General features: G+C 46.5%; 1 protein-coding gene across 1 annotated transcript in view; it reads left to right on the forward strand.

Moving 5' to 3' along the window:
* STAMBP (STAM binding protein) overlaps positions 1-18931 on the forward strand; it is a 196905-nt gene that overhangs the window by 842 nt on the left and 177132 nt on the right. The gene's annotated exons all lie outside the window — the stretch shown is intronic.

Genomic DNA, 18931 nt, shown 5'->3' on the forward strand with positions numbered 1-18931 from the left:
CGGTTTTATATAGGGCGAATTTGACTCAAAGGTATTGGAGCGCTTTACATGAGAACCAGTTACGTTCCACAAGGACACATTCATTTTTGGTTGGCACTAAGAGAGATTAAATGATTCGCCCAGAATCACAGATCGTTGAGCCAACACCAAGACTCAAACCTGGTTCCCCAACTCCAAAGTCTGTAGCTCTGACCACATCCTCTTAAACACATTGTTGGGGGTGGGTGGTTTTGAGGATATGTCTTAACTTTCGCAGAATTGCCTTGATGAGGGATTTGGGAGTGTAGTTGACATTACAATTTGTGAATGTCAAGTGGATAGTGGGGTGTCACTGTATTGCGGTTCGAAAGGGGTTGCAGGTTTTGAGGCATGCCTCCTATCCTAAGTTACTATGGCAGTGTTGTTGAGTAGGAGAAATTGATCTTTTGTCCTTCCAAATGACCTGTGTGGTCCTGTGTCAGAACTTCTAGTTCAGTATTGGTGGAGTTTTTTTGTTCCTCATCTGGTTGTATTATTTGCCAGGGATTACACCCCAGGCTATAGTTCCACACCCCAGTCTATTGTTTCCAATAGATACGTGGCACCCTGTATTTTTTGTTTAAGTACTTCCTTGTAGTTGTTACAGGCCTCTCTATATTTAGCACTGTTTATTATTCTTGGAGACAGCATTCATAGTTTGTTGTATCTGGCATATTCCATCCCAGTGTCTCTCAACGTCTATGTTGTCTGTGCTCATTGTCACTTCTACATTTTTTCCTGTTCCACCAGAGTATTCTCAGAGGTTGCCAGTCCTAAAGGTAATCTGTTTCCTGATCTTTTCCCAGGAGTCCTGTTCTTGATACTCTAATACAAGTGTTCCTGAGATCGATAACTAGATGGATTGATGGATCCTCCAGACAGCTATGTATCTAGAGTTAGAATAAGTAATTGCCTTGCTATCCATAGCTTATGAGTGATAGTACTTCTCTATGCAACAAGTAGCACTTCTGTCTACAGTTGTCAAAGTATCAGCTGAGCAAGGGATTGATCTGCCATTGGTAAATATCTATACTGTCTGTGATAGTAGTGTTGACTGTAACAATGCGGGGCATGTTGGCGGACCACAGTAGTCTACAATCTTGAACTGGATACCATGGAGTGATGGCCCCTGTGAAGTATATGCACTTTGTTTTGACTAGGTACTCTGAAAGTGTGGGTCAGCTGGCACTATATTGGATATAAATTGATCTCTTTGGCGTATCCAGTGTTTGTCTTTTTATTTGGAAGAGTTTTACATACCTGTGCAGAGAAAGGGCCAGAGGCAAAATTTGTTGTTGTCTCCCCGGGAAAGGTAGAGGTTACACCCTGAGGATTAAGGAATAGTTGTTGCTGTAGCCTGAAGGAAAGGCTCCCTAGCATGTGGAGACCTTGCCTCAATTCTGCTCGAGCCCAGATCCAACCTGACAGTGGACTGTCTTGAGACCTTCAAACTGCAGAAGATCGCAGAGAATATTGATTCGTTTTAGCTGCCCATTTTTTGCCGGTTTTGTGCATGGAGAGCAGAGCTCTGCGTACAACAAAGGACTGTGCAGTTGCAGTAGTGAGAGGTGCTGTGAAAGAAGAGCGCCTCCAGAGTTTTCCGCTGCTGGCATCTTTCCCCACTCAGGATTGCAGAACAGTGTGTTTGCTGCAGTCCAACCATGATCCCGTGCCTGGCTGAACTTGAAGTCATAAGATGCCGGGACCTCCCCTGTACAAATATCTCTCTTGCCAATCAGATCCAATCACCTTACCTGTTTTAGTCAGAGACTCTATTTGACTACGAGACTTCTGCTCCTTACCTCTGAAGCACCCAAACACTACGTCCATCCGAATTGAGACCTCAAATTTACTAGGTGCCATTTGCTCTCTCACCCCATTTCTGGCTCCTAGAGCAACCCCAGCACTGGGATTAAACCCTACAGAAGAGACAAGTAAGTCACCCTGTTTTTATTAGGTCAAGCCTGCAGACAGCTGTCGCTATGGCGACAGTCCTTCGTATATAAACACAAAAAAATCTCTAAAAAGGGGCTATTAACCATCCCATTACTTACAATTCGTTGGCATAATTCTCACTCTTCTTTGCTGCCTTTTAATTTGGTAGCGCTGTAATACCATCACTTCCTGGTCTTTGTGTGGAGCATTTAGCAAGTCCGCTCATATTGAGGTAACATTTATTTCTATTTTGTCATTTTTAAATAGCAGAAACTCAACCCTCCCTGCGGGTGTTGGAGCACTAAACATAAATAACAGTTACTTTACATAAGTTCACATTCATTTTTAGATCAAGCCTAGACAGCACATGTGCTATCTCTTCAAGACATGCTGTATCTACTCTGTGGGCTTACAGCCCACCATCGCTTTTAATTGGTTTCTTTGATTGTCCTTTAAAAATGCTTGCTTGCTAGTGGTCAATCCTCACTCTTTGTGCCTCTTTTTTCTCATTTGTTTACTTCCACAGCGCACTGCCCAATTACTGGTCCCATTACACTTTTCAGTTCATGGGTTCCTTTTGGAGAACTCCTTCTTTTTTTTTTTTTTTTTTTTTTTTTTTTTTTTTTTTTAAATATTTGTTTTTTGGTTGTGTCTTCACGCCTGTTCAGCTTCGGCGCGGCTTGCATTTCACTTAATCTCACTGTGCTGTGCCATTTTCCATCACCTCCCTCCCATCGCTACTTGTTATTTTCGGCACCCGCATGGCACCTTTTTTCGGCTTCATTGATCTAGATAGTTTTTAAGAACGTCAGAGCGTGTGGACGACTCTGAAATTATACAGTTTACTACGAGCGTACTTAACGGTTTCTCAGTTTTTAAGATTAATGTGATTCAGACCTTTGTATAATTTCAGAGTCGCCCGCATGCACCGACATACTTCAAGTTTTAGAATATGTGTGCCACTATAGTAGTCTGTCTTCTTTATCTCTGATCCATATTTAACGGAAGTGATGCTCAGAGTGTGGGACATTGGCAGTGTCACTTCCTGTTTTACTGGCAAATTGTTTTTGTTTCCTGTTGTGTTGTGCTTTGGTGGTATGCCCACTCCTGCACGAACAGGCACTCAGGCTCAATTGGTTCTACTGGGCATTTTTAGTGGGGATAATCATTGCATCTGTGTATGGTACGAGTTGCCACCACTGAGCAGCCTTGGTGTGCTGTAAAAACAACCTAAGAAAGTATTTGAGTCGGCTTCTCCGGTTACTCTATCTTGGGCAAGGCATAGTGTAATAAAGCAGGTACATTGGAAGGGTTGATGAAGTGGTCTGTATTTGGAACAGCGGGTATCTACATGTAAAACGTCCTACCCACGAAGCGCCAGCAGCAACTGACTTGTGGGAGTTCTAAAGCCACTCGAACTAGGTGAAGACTCTAGAATGAGGAACTCCAGGTAGAATGTGAAACATGGAACAAGATGACACACAAGTCAAGATGACATGCAGGTCATCACACACCTTCCCCCTTTAAATAAGAGAAGCAGAGAGAAGAAACACAGACAAAATAGAGGGCGAAGAAAAAGATGATACAAGAACAAATGGTGTACAACAAAAACACTAATGTAGAAGAAAATCATGTAATCTTGCCAGAATCTTTCCAGTGCGAGTACTCTTTCGCAGTGCAGGCTAACCTTTGGGAGGTTTATCTGGAGCAAGCATCTCGGTTTGAACCTTAGTGCCCATGGGGCAATCCTTTTTAAGTTCCAGATGCGACCATCATTCAACTTCACAGCATTCTGAAAGAGTTTTCTCACAACAAAAGGTGAGGAGAACTTTGAGACGCCAGCGGACCTCTGAGGGAGACGTACTCTCATTCTGTCACCCACTCGCACACGAGTGTGAGTGACAGCGTGCCTGGCATCAAAATACCCTTTTCTTTTGGCCATTTTCAAATTCTGGCTTTCTTGCCATGACACCACACCAGGACCTACACTAGAAGGCATCACACTATAATCTGCACTAGGGGGCATCACACCAGAATCAGTACCCAATCCCACACTCGCACTTTTGTCCCTCATCCACATTTGAAACATGTGAGTATTGGGACTCTGCCCCCGGAACAGCTCAAAGGGAAGTTTGCCCGTGGTGGAGTGAGGCGTGAGACGGTAGATCGTCACTCGTTCCACTACCTCTGACTTCCAATCTTTGTTTTGGGCCTTGGCCAGTTGGATGGATTCTTTCAAGACACGGTTAAACCTTTCCACCATTTCGTTGGTTTCTGGATGGTAGGGAGAGCAACGCTTGTGTTGGATTCCCCTTACTGCCAAATATTCCTCCATCTCTCTCTAGGCTAGTTGGACCACGTTGTCAGTTAGGAGACAGTCCGGGAGTCCTTCTCACGAGAAGACTTAATCTAGGAACTCGGTGACGTCTTTAGTCTCAGTGTTGTGTGTGATCTTAATCTCCAGCCACCTGGAGAACATGTCTATTAGTACCAGGACAAGGGACTGGCCGGAACTTGCCACCAACGATTAAGGGTCTCCCGTACAACCTTGGGTTGAACCCTGGTATTGTAGACCTTGTCGCATGCACTGTATTCTGAGCAATCCCTCACCATGCGCTCAACAAGGAGATTGATGCCGGGCCACCAGAAGTGTAATCGAATCCTCTTTTTGGTCTTGGAGATACCCTGATGGGCGTGTTGAACAATTCTTTGCCTGGCAGAGAAGGGGGAATGAGTTTAGTACCCCTCCAAAGCAAGCCTGAGGAGACAGACAACTCGTGCCACACATTCCAAAATTTCTGTGTCTTTTCATTCAGATTTTTTATGCCCCCCCCAACCTTCAATCACCAACTTGCAGACCTCAAGGATCGTGGGGTCACTTTCCATGGATGACTTCCACTCTCTCTCACTCAAAACGCCTGTCATGACCTCACACACTCTATAATCATCATCCTCCCACGGATATTCTGAGGTGACAAGGGCGTGATTGGAATTGCTCAGGACAAGGCAGGAAAGGCAATCTGAAACCTTGTTCTGAACACCATGTGTGTGGTTTACAACAAAATCATAGTCTTGGAGTGCAACTATCCACCTAGCGATCCTTGAGGATACAGCATCTAAACTCTTTTTTTCGTAAATAAGTCTTTCAAAGGTTTATGGTTGGATTGTACTTCGAAAGAACGTCCCCAAATGCATTTTTTTTAGTTTCTTAATTGCCCAAAAGATGCACAGGATTTCCTTCTCAATGACAGAGTACTGCATTTCTGGCCCCACCAGTGCCCGCGAGAGGAATATAATAGTTATTTCCCTTCCATCCTTCACTTGCTTAAGAACAGCGCCAAGACCTTGGGAGCTAGCATCGGTGATGAAGATGGGATTAGCAGTGGTGTCAATACTCTGGAGAGAGGGGGCCCCACTCTAAGCCCCCTTTATGTCGTCAAGTTCTACTTGGCACTGCGGTGACCAAGAGAATCTCACACCTTTCTTGAGAAGTGCTCTTGGAGTGAGAGTGCGAGAAGCAAACTGTGGGACAAACTTATTATAATATTCGGACATGCCGAGAAAAGTAACCAAATCATCTTTGGATTGGGGCATGGGAAGGTTCTCAGTGGTCTTTACCAATTAGTCCCCTGGTTTTACACCCTCCTTAGACAATTTATCTCCCAAATAATCAATTTCAGTGAGGTTAAATTTACACTTGTTCTCGCGCAAGGTTAGACCACGTGACCTAAACCGTTCTAGAACGGCCCTGAGTCTCTCATTATGCAGCTTCTGAGAAGAGCCATGTACAAGAACGTCGTCCTGGTATATTTTTAACGCCCGTTAACCCGTGCAGGACATCTTCCATAGCTTGTTGGAAGACAGAGGCTGCAGAATTTAGGCTGATAGGGAGCCTTGTAAATTTATAAGTGCCAAATGGTGTTCTAAACGCAGTCAGATTCATGGGATCGGGATCAATTCTGATTTGGTGGTATGCGGCCCTAAGATCTAATGTGGAGAAGATCACAGCCCCGCCTAGCTGCGTCGGCATCTCAGCAATATTGTGGAGAGGGTACTTGTTGGCAATGACAGCACGGTTAAGAGCACTCAAGTCCACACATAGTCTCACCTCGCCTGAGGCTTTGCGGGCGAGGACCACGGGAGCCAGCCAATCACTCGCCTCAGTTTCAACTATGATACCTTCTTTCTGTAGCTTTTGTAGTTCTTTCTGCATGGACTCCCTCAGCACCAGTGGTACGGTACACTTCGCACTTTGTACATGACGGGTGTGGCGCTAGGCCTCTGGGTGATCCTATATGTCTAGTCAGACAAACGACCCAATTTCCCGTTGAAGACCAGCTCGAACTCAGTGTGTAAGTCGTTTATTTGATCAACTTTTGCAGAATTGAGTGCACCAGTAGTATCAGGAAGTGATGGAGCTAGATCTCCCTTTAGGATAATACATGCATCCCCACCAGGAATTAGCTTGACTCCGAGATCAGCCTGGTGGATCCAGCTTACTATATTGTCACCTCTGGAGGAAATGTAAATTTTCCCAGCAGTGAGTTTATTTTTGTACTCGGTCACCCTCAAAGTAGCCGAGTAACTTAATAGGTTGGCCACCGTAAGCAAGTTGTCTGATGTCTGGTTTAAAGACCTTTACTTTACCCAATAAAGATGTATCATAAAATCTCTTTGGAACCAATGTGATCTTCGCCCTGGAGTCAAAGAGCATTTTGACAGGATGACCATTTACGTGAAAACTGTCGATGGGACTTTTGCACTTACACTGACAAGCCTGAGTTAAGACCTCACTACAATGCAGCTCATCAAGATCAGAGTCGGACTCCTCCTGAACCCAAAATTCCTTCACTCGCTTGTTTATTTAAAATTTTCAATGCCCTGCAGACTTTTGCCGGATGGCCAACTTTCCCACAATTAAGACATTTGGAATTCAAAGCAGGACAAGACTGGTCGTTGGCCAGGTGACCAGCCAGGTCACAACGGTAACATTTTCCAGAGAAAGTGTTTTTAGGCTTCAAAGACTGGGGCTCGATTTGCTGAAATGTTTTTGTCTTGGTTATAGTTTGTATTTTATCACTAGTTGTGTTGGCAGTGACATTTTCCTTTTTTTCACTTCAACACAAGCAAGAGAGTGTTTGATGCGCTTGGCAATTGTGAGGACCTCCTCTAATTTGGGGTTGTATTTTTGCCATAGTTCGTCTTCGATCTTCTCTATGGTGCAACCCAACATAAACTGGTCGCGTATGCGCTCCTTCAGTGTGGTTTTGTCAGGAAGAGTCCGGATGGGGACCGAGTGCCGCATACCCGGGGGCTCGACCCTCAACCGTGGAGGAGAAAGCGTCTGGCATCCGCAGGGTTAATATCTCCTCACACCCTCTCCTCTACAGGATGACGCGGGGAGCATCTGTGGGGACGACCAATCGGGGCTGAGTGAGGCGTGGAAAAGGGACCTCTCGCGAGAGGACGGGGCAAAAGCGGAAGCAGCCGAGGACGGATGCGGAGGATTTGAGCACGCTAAGGAGCAAAAGCGGGAAGATTCCTGAACGCTGAAAAACTCTGAAGATCTGGACACGGAAACCCCAAGGGCTGACCACGCTGCCACCTCCGAGGATCCGGAGACGTGGGGCGAGGACTGGATACCCCCGGGAGACGCAAGCTTGCTGCCGTAACTCAGGAGAGTTACGGCATTGGCAGTGAGTAGAAAGTAACAGTGGAACCCGGGTGAGAGGAAGGGGGTGGACGTTTGGGCCGGGGCGGACGTCTGTTAGTGACAGAACAGTCCTGTGTGATTTCCTTTGGAAGCTGTGGTAGAACAGTTCCGTGTGATTTACTTTGGCCGATGTGCTTCATTTACGTCTCTTATACTTTATGGGTTTATTATCTTTTTCTATGCTTATGCCTTGAGTTCCTTTGTGCCTTGGAGTGGCAAACGCCATACACCCAAGTATCCCACTAGCATAAAAGCCTGAACGACCCTTTTGGGTCACAGAAACGCTAGCCTTCTTTACACCCCCCCCTTTTTTGACCCTCTTCACCCCTGCACGCCTTTCCCCCCTCACATGTCACACCGTCGTTTATACTGTACTGCACTGTCGGCACCCGGGAACAGTGAAGGGTATCAAAATGAGAGAAAAAAGTGCTATAGACCATATAACTTAAAAGCACTTATTTTTTGTCTTCCCTCTGAGTATCCTGGGAACCACCACCGGCGAGGAAGTATTCAAGACCCCGAAGGCGGAAGCTCTCTACTCTTGATCATCGAATCACCCATTCCATCATCTGGACGAACTGTACACTGAACTCAAGACCCCAACGGTGCATTAACTGTTTCCCACCATCCATCAACCTGTACTGAGTGTAAAGAAATACATTTCTAGTCACCATTGCTCAACCTATACGGCCTCCTAGCTTTCTTTTCTGACCCTCCCTCCGACAGTCCTCAAAGCTGCAAGTGGAAGCCAGTTTGCGCAAATGAGTCACATACATTTCAGCAGACTCTTGGGGTTGTTGTACACGCTTTCCAAAGTGATAACGTTCCAAGATGGTGCTGACTTTGGGGAGATAATTTTTGTCTAGCTTCTTCAAGCAGATTTCAAATTCGTTGAGGCTATCAGATTCGGTGTCATTGACGTTTGGTAAGTGTTCGAAAACTTGTTGTCCCTATGAGCCCAGGCAGTGTAGAAGTAAGGCTGACTTCCTCTCGCCACTCAGTGACACTCCGCACACCCTAGAGTAGTTGAGAAAGACCTTCTTCCACTTTGACCAGCGGATGAGAGGCTCGCCTGGACTGGACAAGAAGAATGGAGGTGAGGTAACATTTTGCATTTTGGGAACAGGGGTGTACCTGTCACCGTAGAAAGTAGGGAGGTGAAAGCACTTTAAGCAGGAGTGTGCTTATCACTCTAGTAGACTGTGCAAAGCCACGGGTGGAATATGGTATGCCTATCACCGTGATGAAGTAAGTAAGGAAAATGGGCACTTATTAAAGTGAGGAGAAAAGAAGTGTGGAAACAAGTACCCTGGAAGGCTGTGCCTATCGGCAAAGAAGGTAACTGAAGATGAAGAGCTCTGAGCACAAAGAAAATATGTGCAGGTTTGCACGAAAGCTGTGGTCAAACTAATGATTGCGTGTAAAATGTGGTAATAAGCTGTGCCTGTCGGCGAAGCAGGCAGAAAAATGTCTATACACACAGTAAACAGCTGTGCCTGTCAGCAAAAAGTGAATGCTAAAGTCGACAGGCAGGATGAAGAGCTGTGCCTGCCAGCAAGAATGCAGGGAAAGGCAGGCGAAGTGTTCACAAGGTAGAAATCACTGGCGGGAGACCAGAGATAACGAGCCCCAAAAGAATGGTCGAGGACCTGAAAGTGTCCTCAGTTGCTTGGCAACACACAGCAGGGCTGATTGAAGATTTTTCAGCGTCCTTTATTGCCTAGCAACGTCAGGCGCACAGCGAGGCTGATAGAAGACTTGGGTCGCCTAGCAACGTCACGCGCAGACCGCTTTTCCTTGGTTGCGTAACTCCGTAGAGAGCTGGATACAGAGCAGGAAGGCACCGTCAAGCGTACTTGTTTTGAAATGTCTGCGCGGGGAATTGAAGGCGCGAGGAGTGTGCATGAGATAACGGTAAGCTTGAAAGTAAAACAGTCTGAAAATATGCGTTTTTAGCAGGAGATAAAAGCGGGGCTGGCGGGGTGCCCACACAGTACCTTGTAGAAGCGGCAGGGAAGGAAGCAAATGGTCGTGCAGAAACTGTACTATGAGTCTTATAACTTATCTAGGTACCTGATCCTACACATTGGCTAAATCAGGTTTCTTTGAACATTGTTTGCTTCCCCACTAATGCATAGATTATCCAGGTTAAGTTAATGATAGATTATATTAGATATTTGGCCATGGTAAAAATGCACAGTAATACTTCATGCGCTCATTGGATGCAATGAGATGTTTGTTAAATGAGCACAGTTTCTCCTCTACTTTCAGTTGCACAAGTCTCTTCTCATTGTCTCACTCCTTCAGTGTGCTTGATCAGTGCATAGTGCTGAGATAAAGTGAGGAAACATGAATCTTTTGATACATGGAATGCTGCTTTTTTTTTTTTTTTACCAGACCAGTTTCTGTGGTAAACGTTAGGTTAGTAGACAGAATTTCAGGATATATTTTAGACATCCAGTCTGATACATGGGCTCCTTGCTCACTTGGCCCCTCCTAATGCCACACTGGAGGAAAGTGCCCCTTTTTGCATGGTTGCCCCCACTTTTTGCCTAAGGTTGATGTACTTTGATTGTGCCCTTGGTTCCTGCCAACCAGCTATTACACACACACTGCCACTGTAGGATGAGTGTTTTGATGCAGAACAAAGTGAAGAGTGGACATGGCACACATCCCTGTGTGCCATGCCTACATCTCACTGTGCTGGCATAGGTAAGCCACCCCTCTAGCTGGGTGCACTATACCAGTGGTGAGGGTACAGGTGCATGAGCCCTGTACTCCTACAGTGTTTAAGTCAATTCTTAGACATTGCAAGTGCAGTAATGCCATAAAGAGTATATGGTCTGGGAGTTTGTCATTACGAACTCCACAGAACCATAATGGCTTTACTGAGGAAGAGGTGTGGCGCCGCGGCCAGGGCGACTGACTCCAGAATCTGGGGATCAGCATTCGATCCCCGGCGCCGGCGGCAGATTAGCCCAGCACCATGTGACTCTGGGCAATAGCTTGCTTAGTCTTCCCGACGGCCCCCAGCGCCTAGAGAACTGTATGGGTGATTGTTCGCGCTTTACAAACGTGGATTATTATTATTGTCATTACTGAAAACGGGGAAGTTTGGTATCAAACTTCTCAGCACATTAAACCCACACTGATGCCAGTGTGGGATTGAATGAAAAATGCACTCAGAGGACATCTTAGAGATGCCCCCTGAAAAACTACCTAACTCTAGCATCCTGGCAGAGTGGCTGCTCGCCAGCTGCCACCACCAGACATGTTTCTGGACCCCTGGGTCAAGATCCTGCTGCTCTCGAGGTCCTGAAACAAAGCACATCCTGGGACGAGGTGCCAAGCCTCCTCCCCCAGGATGAGTATGCTGCACAAAGGGGAAGCTTCAAAGGCATGCCTTTTAGAGCTACCACAGCCATTTGCTACTTCCGGTACAAAAGGGGGTGGTGATGGACAGGGCATCAGAACCAATCAAACACTCACACCCAGTCAACAGATCTGGGTTTGATCCATCACCGTTCTTTAGCCCACTCTGCCACCCCAGTTCAGACATGGCCATATGCAAATCAGTCTGACCCTGTGCCTCATGGGAACAGTCCAGCCCGAACTGCCAAGCCATACCTTCCCTGGACCGGAAACAAGCTTCCTAGGACCGGTTTCTGGCATTTCAGCCGTTTTCAGCCAGGCTTGCTTGAATCCAGTGGCAAAGTGAGCAAGGGACTCACGTCTGAGCATACCCTGCCAACTTATGGCGAACAAAGCGGTACAAACGGGGGTGCTACTTCCAGCACCTGGCCCCCACCGGTTCTGACGCCCACTTTGGGCAGGCGACTCAGCGGGAAAACCAAGTTAAGAGGAGAGGTGTGCCCACCTTTGCCAACCCCACCCCTCAAGTGGAGGAGGCGAGGTGAAGCACAACTGTCAGTCTGCGCCATCTTGCACATGGGGGACCAAGCCAACCAGAGTGAGGCTTATGCCCCACTCGAGGGTGGCATAATAGGGGGTGTACCCACCCCAAGGAAGGAACCCATTTGTCCCAACCTGTAACGCTCCTACATTTTGTATTTAGGGGCAAGCCTGAACCATGCCTCCTCAGATAAGTAGAAGAAGGACCGAACAGCTGTGCTGAAGAAGAAGAAGAGGACCTATAACTCGGGGGGAATGATTCAGTTGAGGAGTACAGAGGCCAGAATCAATATATTAACATTTCAACAAACAAAATACCTCTGACACCATTGATCAAATTAAATCTTATGCCACAACAGTCCTTTTTATTGACTCTGGGCTTCCATTTTTAATTTTTGCTTTTTTTCAAACCTTATTTTCATTTAAGAATCCCTTCACCGGATACATTACAACATCTCATCAATATTTTCCGAAAAACATGAACATTTATATACAACACGTATACACAATATATGACTGACTAAACAAACTCAAACTTATTGCACATCAATAAACTCATGTATTACTGTATACTATAGATGTGATCTTTCATTTGATTAACACACTGGAATACATATTTTCACCACTTTTATAGCACTTTTTTTTATTTTTCTATCATGTAGTATTTCGTTTGGTTCACACACTGAAATGCATGTCCTACTATTTTGTGTACAGGTAGTGCTGGGACCTTATTCCACTTTGTCCTCAAGGCTATCTATTGACATGGTCCTGCATGGGGTCAGAGAATATTTTCAAACTCTATAGATGAGCGAGACCGCTACAGCTCAACTAGCTGAGGTAATCAGCGTCTTATTGTCCTCGTTTGCTCTGAACCTCTATGTAAGCCGACGCGTTTTGACCTTATGTGGGTGGGACCAGAACGCTATATTTATGGAAAGGTCTTCATCAGGGCTGGACTTGATTCGGGTAGGACATCTCTTACCGTTTTCTGTTGTTGCTTTGTGATGCAGTTGTTTTCTGCCGGGTCAATTGTTTATCGGAAGGGATTTCCGGATATTTCCGTACCTTGGGCTCTGTTTCTTACTCCGGCGTCCATCTGTGGAGCGTTTGGTGATTCACAAATGGACGCCGGAGTAAGAACCCCGTAACTAACCAAGGACGAGGACATTTCATTGCGAAAAGAGCATTTGAACAACTCAGCAGGAAACAGAGCCCAAGAAACGGAAATATCCGTATAACAGGGTTCTTACTCGGACGTCCATCTGTGAATAAACAACAATTGACCCGGCAGAAAGCCACTGCATCACAACGTAACAACAGAAAATGGCAAATGTGTAAAAACTGAATTACTTACCTTTTGTCTAGGAAATGTTCCAGTGGAATACCTAGGCATATCACCCTGATTAGCAAAAGTAACTTAAAAAGTAATCCAAGAAGTAACATACACAGTAATCTACAAAGTAACTGAAAAGTAATTTTGACTGTTGACTTATCTGTAAATCAACCTACTGCATTATTTTTAACCTGCACTCAACTGTGATACACTGCATAAATCTTGCAACGTATAGTTCACTTACCTGTACCAGGCCTGGCTTGGTTCTAAAAAATAAAAATACAACTAAATAATATTTTTATAGAAACAAATTGGTCTGAGTTTAGTCTTTGAGTGTGTGACATCATTTCTTGCCTAAGTGTGTACAATAAATGCTTAACACTACCCTCTGATAAAGCCTTACTTCTCACCCTCTCTACCACAAATAGAGAGTAAGGTATAATCTACTTTTACCTCTACCTACCTTTGGGGTCCACTGGACTCTGTGCACAGTATACCTTACTTTGGTATAGTATATGCAGAGCCAGCTTCCTACATTCACCTCAAAATTAAAAATGGTTACACTTTTAAAACTTGTGTTGCTGGATACTACACCATAGCAAGATGTCTCTAACCTAGCTGATGTTTACCAAGGAGCCCTTTAATTGAACAGGGAAAGAGGTTGCTTATTGTAATCACTCAAATGCCTGTTAGAAATGAGTCCAGCTGTGTGGCCTAAGCTGCACCCAAGACTGCAGAGCTTTGATCCCTTTGATCAGATGCAGGGTGTTGTGAGCTGAAGGTTATGCAGTTGCATCAAGGCCTGCCTTCTTTCTCCTTTAAAGTATACCTCGCACTGACGCAAGGCATCAGCTCACGCACATTGTGCACATAGTGTGCATGGGTGATTAAGAACCTGTTAGACTGTTTGGCTGGGCTGTTGGGGAAAGGTCAGGAAAGCTGTATTTATTTTGTTGCGAAATATGTGTAATCACTTATTTGTAAGATATAAGATGACTTGCTTTTAAGATCAGGAAGATACCAGAGTGTAGTTACTCTAAGAACCAAACCTGCTAAAATACCGGGCATTTGGAAAATTGAGAGGTTAATTCATCATAAATCCCCATTTTTAATTAATTTAAGAGTTGCCTTGAAATATATTCTGTATTTAAAATTAAAAAAAAGATATTTTAGAAATGCAAGGGAAGGGGCAAGGCCTGGCTCAGAGGAAGATGGTGGTGTTGTAGCGAAGCTCCGGTGAGCTAATTGCCTGAGACCCAAAATCCGGCCAATTATCTGCAAGCACCGCAGTAGAAATCTACGCTGAAGTGGGGGGGGGGGGGGACCGCAGAGGCTGAGGGAGGCAGCAGGGAACAGCGCACTACAAAGGCCCAGTGCCTCGCAACAAAGCTAAGGACTGGGAGCCATCGGCGGCTCGATGAAGTGAGGCTGGAAGAACAAAGGGCCAGATGTATCAAGATAGCATTTTGTGATTCGCAATTAGGGAATCGCAAGGATTCGCAATTAGGGAATCGCAAAATGCAATGTATGAAGGTGTATAGTACACCTTTTGCGATTCCAAGGGGGTTGCAAATTACCTAACTCATGAATATTAATGAAGTAGGTCACAATTTGCGACCCCATAGGAATCTTAAAAATCACAGGGATGGTGGCCTGCTGAGATCAGCAGACCACCATGTCCGTGACTGCTTTTAAATAAAGCAATCTTTTTTTTTTTGGAAAGCAGCCCGTTTTCCTTAAAGGAAAACGAGATGCTTTACAAAACGAAAAATGAAGTGTTTTCTTTTCATTTTTTAAGAGCAGGCAGTGGTCTGTGGGACCACTGCCTGCTTTTAAAAATCGTTTTACAAACATTCATAATGGGCATGGGTTACCACTTACTTGAAGTAGGTGGTAAAATGCGAATGTTTTGCAACCGCAAATGCGGTCACAAAACATTCATACATACCGATGTGATTCGGTATTAGGAAGGGACGCCCTAAAAACACCCCTTTCTAATACCGAATCGCAAACCCATTTTGCGATTCGGTCACAGGTTACCGAATCGCCAACTTAGGTTTATTACATCGGAAAAGGAATTTTTGCGTTCGCACATGGGCAGATTCTGCGAATCTGCCCATATGCGAACGCAAAAAGGCTTGATACATCTGGCCCATAGAGACTTGTGGCTATTAGATCCCTGAGCTCCCCGGCTGCAGGAGGTGCGCAGCGGGGACAAAGGAAGTAGGGTGCCTGGAATGAATGCACATGTGAAGGAGGGGGATGTGGAGCCACACAGGACAGGGTGATGAGATATAATCGCCCCGTAGCAGAAGCCCAGGCCCAGTGCACTCCTGGAAAGGGGACCGGAGGAAACGGCATCCAAGGCTGCGGTCACAGGCGAACATGCCCTACAACAATTGAATACATAATTTGCTCAACACGGATGGGGCAGCGGAGAACTTTTGGCTGGGCAGGCCCCCTTGCCCAGGGACTAATACAATCCACAGGTATGCATAGAGATTGGGCTGAAGACGTGATTAGTCATCCAGCGGATACAAAGCGGGCATCAACACAACACAGTAGGCCCCACTGACTATAACTGAGGGACGGCCAAAGGCCTGGAGGTTCGTGAAGTGGTACCCCACTCCCCCCGGTGTAAGTAGGAGTGGGGCAGGGGTTCCTTAACGTCACAACGTAGGACTACCGGGGTTTCATCATAACTCCCTACCGGGCAACAGAGACTCGGAGGCGGAGGAAGCGAGCAGAGACAGTTTAACGGCCTTGGTGAGATGGTGAATGCTAAGTTTCAGGGGCCACTGCAATCCAACAAAATGGATAAATACACAGTTCCGAAGCAAAACTTAGAGGAAATGGGCTGATTTAGTGATTCAGCAGCCACAGGGGAGCCTTCTCTAGGGGCAATTATCGCAGCGATACAAGCTCTCAGTCACACTCAAACCCAAAATAGACTCCGTCACGTTACTATAGACGTGGGCCTCCTACGGGCGCATTTTCAAAAAATGTCTGAAAAAGTGAGAACGGCAGAGACACACATACAGGAGCTCCAGACATTCTCTAATTCTCTGGAGGAACAGGTGCGAAGGCTCTCAAAACAGGAGATATTGGAGGCAAGAGTCGAGGACCAGGAGGGAAGGTCCAGATGAAACCATATACGTATAGTAGGAGTACAGGGGGGGAGCGGAAGCTCAGAGTGTTGACCTGTTTGTTGAGGAACTGATCACAACCCACCTTCGTCCCAAGGGCCTATCAAAGTTTTTTTCGGTGGATCGGGCGCATAGAGCACCAATACCGCAACCCAGACCGGGGGCCCAGCCACGCACGATAATTGCCAGGATCTTCAATCATAGAGACCGGTACGCAATCTTGCAGGCAGCCTGTACACAAGGAGATTTAAAATATGAAAACCTCACAATCCACTTCTTCCCCGACTTCACTCTGCAGGTCCTGAAGCAGCGGAGGAGCTTCGAAGAAGTCAAAAGAACGCTCCGGGAAAAAGAACTAAAATAAATGATGCTGTTCCCTGCCAAGCTACGGGTGCTAGCTGAGGGGGGGGGAGTCCTGGGTTTTCCACATGCCTGCGGAAGTATGGAACTGGCTTTACGGATGGAGGGCACAAGGGGCAGAGCCCGGGGGCCCCCAGGGGGACCCCTCCTTGGGGGAGAGACAAGGGTAGCTCCCTGGGCAGAGGAACAAACCAATGAGAAGAAGAACTGGGCCTATGAAAAGAGTAAGACTCGGACTCAAGTAATACTGTAAGTAGGTGGGGTAGTAATGCTATGAAATGGAGACTGATTACATGGAACTCTGTGATCTTCTGGCAAAGGTGGAGGGACTCAGGGACAGGGGGGACATCGCCCGGGAAACAAGAGGTGCTGATCTGAAGCACCGATCGGTTCACAAAGGGTCGTCTGGCGTTAAGTGCTCACAGGGAAGATGGGGCAGAGCCGGCAACCACCCCCCCTAACATGGTTCAGTTTAGCACAAGGGAGACAGACGCTCTGCAAATTAGGGTGGTGGACAGTTTGAGTCCCACGGTGAGGGTTGCAGGGAGGGGTCAGTTTGGGGAATAGTTCAGTTAAGAGTAGTTTTCGTGGTAGTTTGAGGTATTCAACAAAGCAGACAACAACACAAGGGAGGGAAAGGGGCAGCAAGCCCATCATTATACCACTGTCCAGAATAAAAACAAGATGTATTACAAAATACTACATGGCAGGGGCATCCAATCCATTGGCACTTAAAATAATGTCCTGGAACGTTAACGGACTGTGGGGACTAAGATCAAGCGTACACTAGTACTACAATATATGAAATGTCAAAAACCTGATTTGGTTTTACTACAGGAAACACACTTAAGGGGTCAGACATTTAAAGCCCTGGATAGTTGGGGGTACACCCTCACAGCGTATGCAGGCTACTCCTCTAGGTCACGAGCTACGGGCATTCTAATTCGACCAGCCACAGCATTCACCCCAAGCCAAGAGACCCCCTGGGTAGATTTGTACTTCAAATGGGTAAGTGTGAGGGGCAGGTCCTGAATCTGGGCTCAATCAACATCCCACCAGCTATATAGGGGGACACCCTCTCCTCCCTTGGGGTGGCCCTCCTAAACCTACCAGAGGTATTTCTCATCCTAGGGGGTAGATATGAATGCTGTCATGTCCATGAAGCTAGATAGATGTCATGAAAGAGGGGAGACCAAAAGCGGAACACCCCCTTAAAACCTTTGCGGAGGGGATGGGGTGGGTGGACCTGTGGTGGTCCCACAATTATAGAGAGCTCCAATATACGCATATTTCAGCACGACACAGCAGTCTCTCTAGGTTGGATTACTTGTTCACCCTGGGAGATTGAATGGGTCACTTCCGAGACACTCACAACCTGGCACGAGGCATTTCGGATCACTCTCCGGTGGTCATCTGGCTAGAAGTGAAAGTCTGGGACGACGTCCCACCACCTAGAATAGCAGCATGGCACCTGAAAGATAGGAAACTAAAAGATCAGTTAGTGGAAAGCACAGAGAGCTACTTTCAACAGAATGCCGGTTCGGTGGACTCCCACAGTATCCTCTGAGAGGCCCACAAGGTGGTGATACGGGGACGGGTCCAGGCACTCATTGGGGTTAAGAAAAAGGAAGAAAAGATATGTTATCACACCCTGGAACAGCAGATAAAAGAGCTTGAGGCCAAGTTGGTAAAAGGGGGGTCTAGGTGGTCAGACCTGTTGAGTCAACAGGAGTTAAAAGATATAGCTGAAAACGCAGCAAGGGCCCAAGCATTGGCGGTGCAGTGGAGACTTTAAGATGTGGGGGATAAGGCCACCAAGCTCCTTGTATGGCTGGACAGGAGAGCTGGGGGCAGAAGCTGTGTGACTGAGATTCATGATGCCAAAGGAGGGGGGTACATACAAGAGGGGGGGACAATGCAGAGACATTCGCAACCTACTGCGAAGACCCGTACAGGTCCCAAACTAGTTGGTCCCAAGCAGATAGTGAGGAGCTTCTTGAAACAATGGCATTGAGTACACTCACTGGGGAGGACAGAGACACTCTGGAAGGCGACCTGACAGTGGTGAAAATCGAGAGGGCACTTGGAGAGCTGCAGGCGGGCAAGGCACGAGGGCCGAATGGCCTCCCCCTGGAGCTGTTCAAGTGTGTGGCTGGCAAGATTGCACCCCACCTCCTTAATATGTTCCTGCATAGCAGAGAGCTGGGGTCACTCCCGGAAGATCAGAGGACAGCCACGATAGTTGTAGTCCCAAAGAAGGGTAAGCTGGCTATGGACTGCGGTTCCTATCGCCCTATATCACTGCTTAACATGGAACCTAAGGTGTTGGTGAAAGTTTTGGCCAACCGTCTGAAAGGAGTCATAGAATTGTTGATCCATCCGGACCAATCTAGCTTCATGCCGAAGCGAAGCACTCGTCTCAACCTGAGACATCTGCACGGGGTGATGCACCTGACGGAGAGGTCAGAGATGGAAAACATAGCTGTTCTCTCTCTATCAAGAATGGCATTTGAC

Source organism: Triturus cristatus, chromosome 11, assembly GCF_964204655.1.
Source record: "Triturus cristatus chromosome 11, aTriCri1.1, whole genome shotgun sequence".
NCBI lineage: Eukaryota > Metazoa > Chordata > Amphibia > Caudata > Salamandridae > Triturus > Triturus cristatus.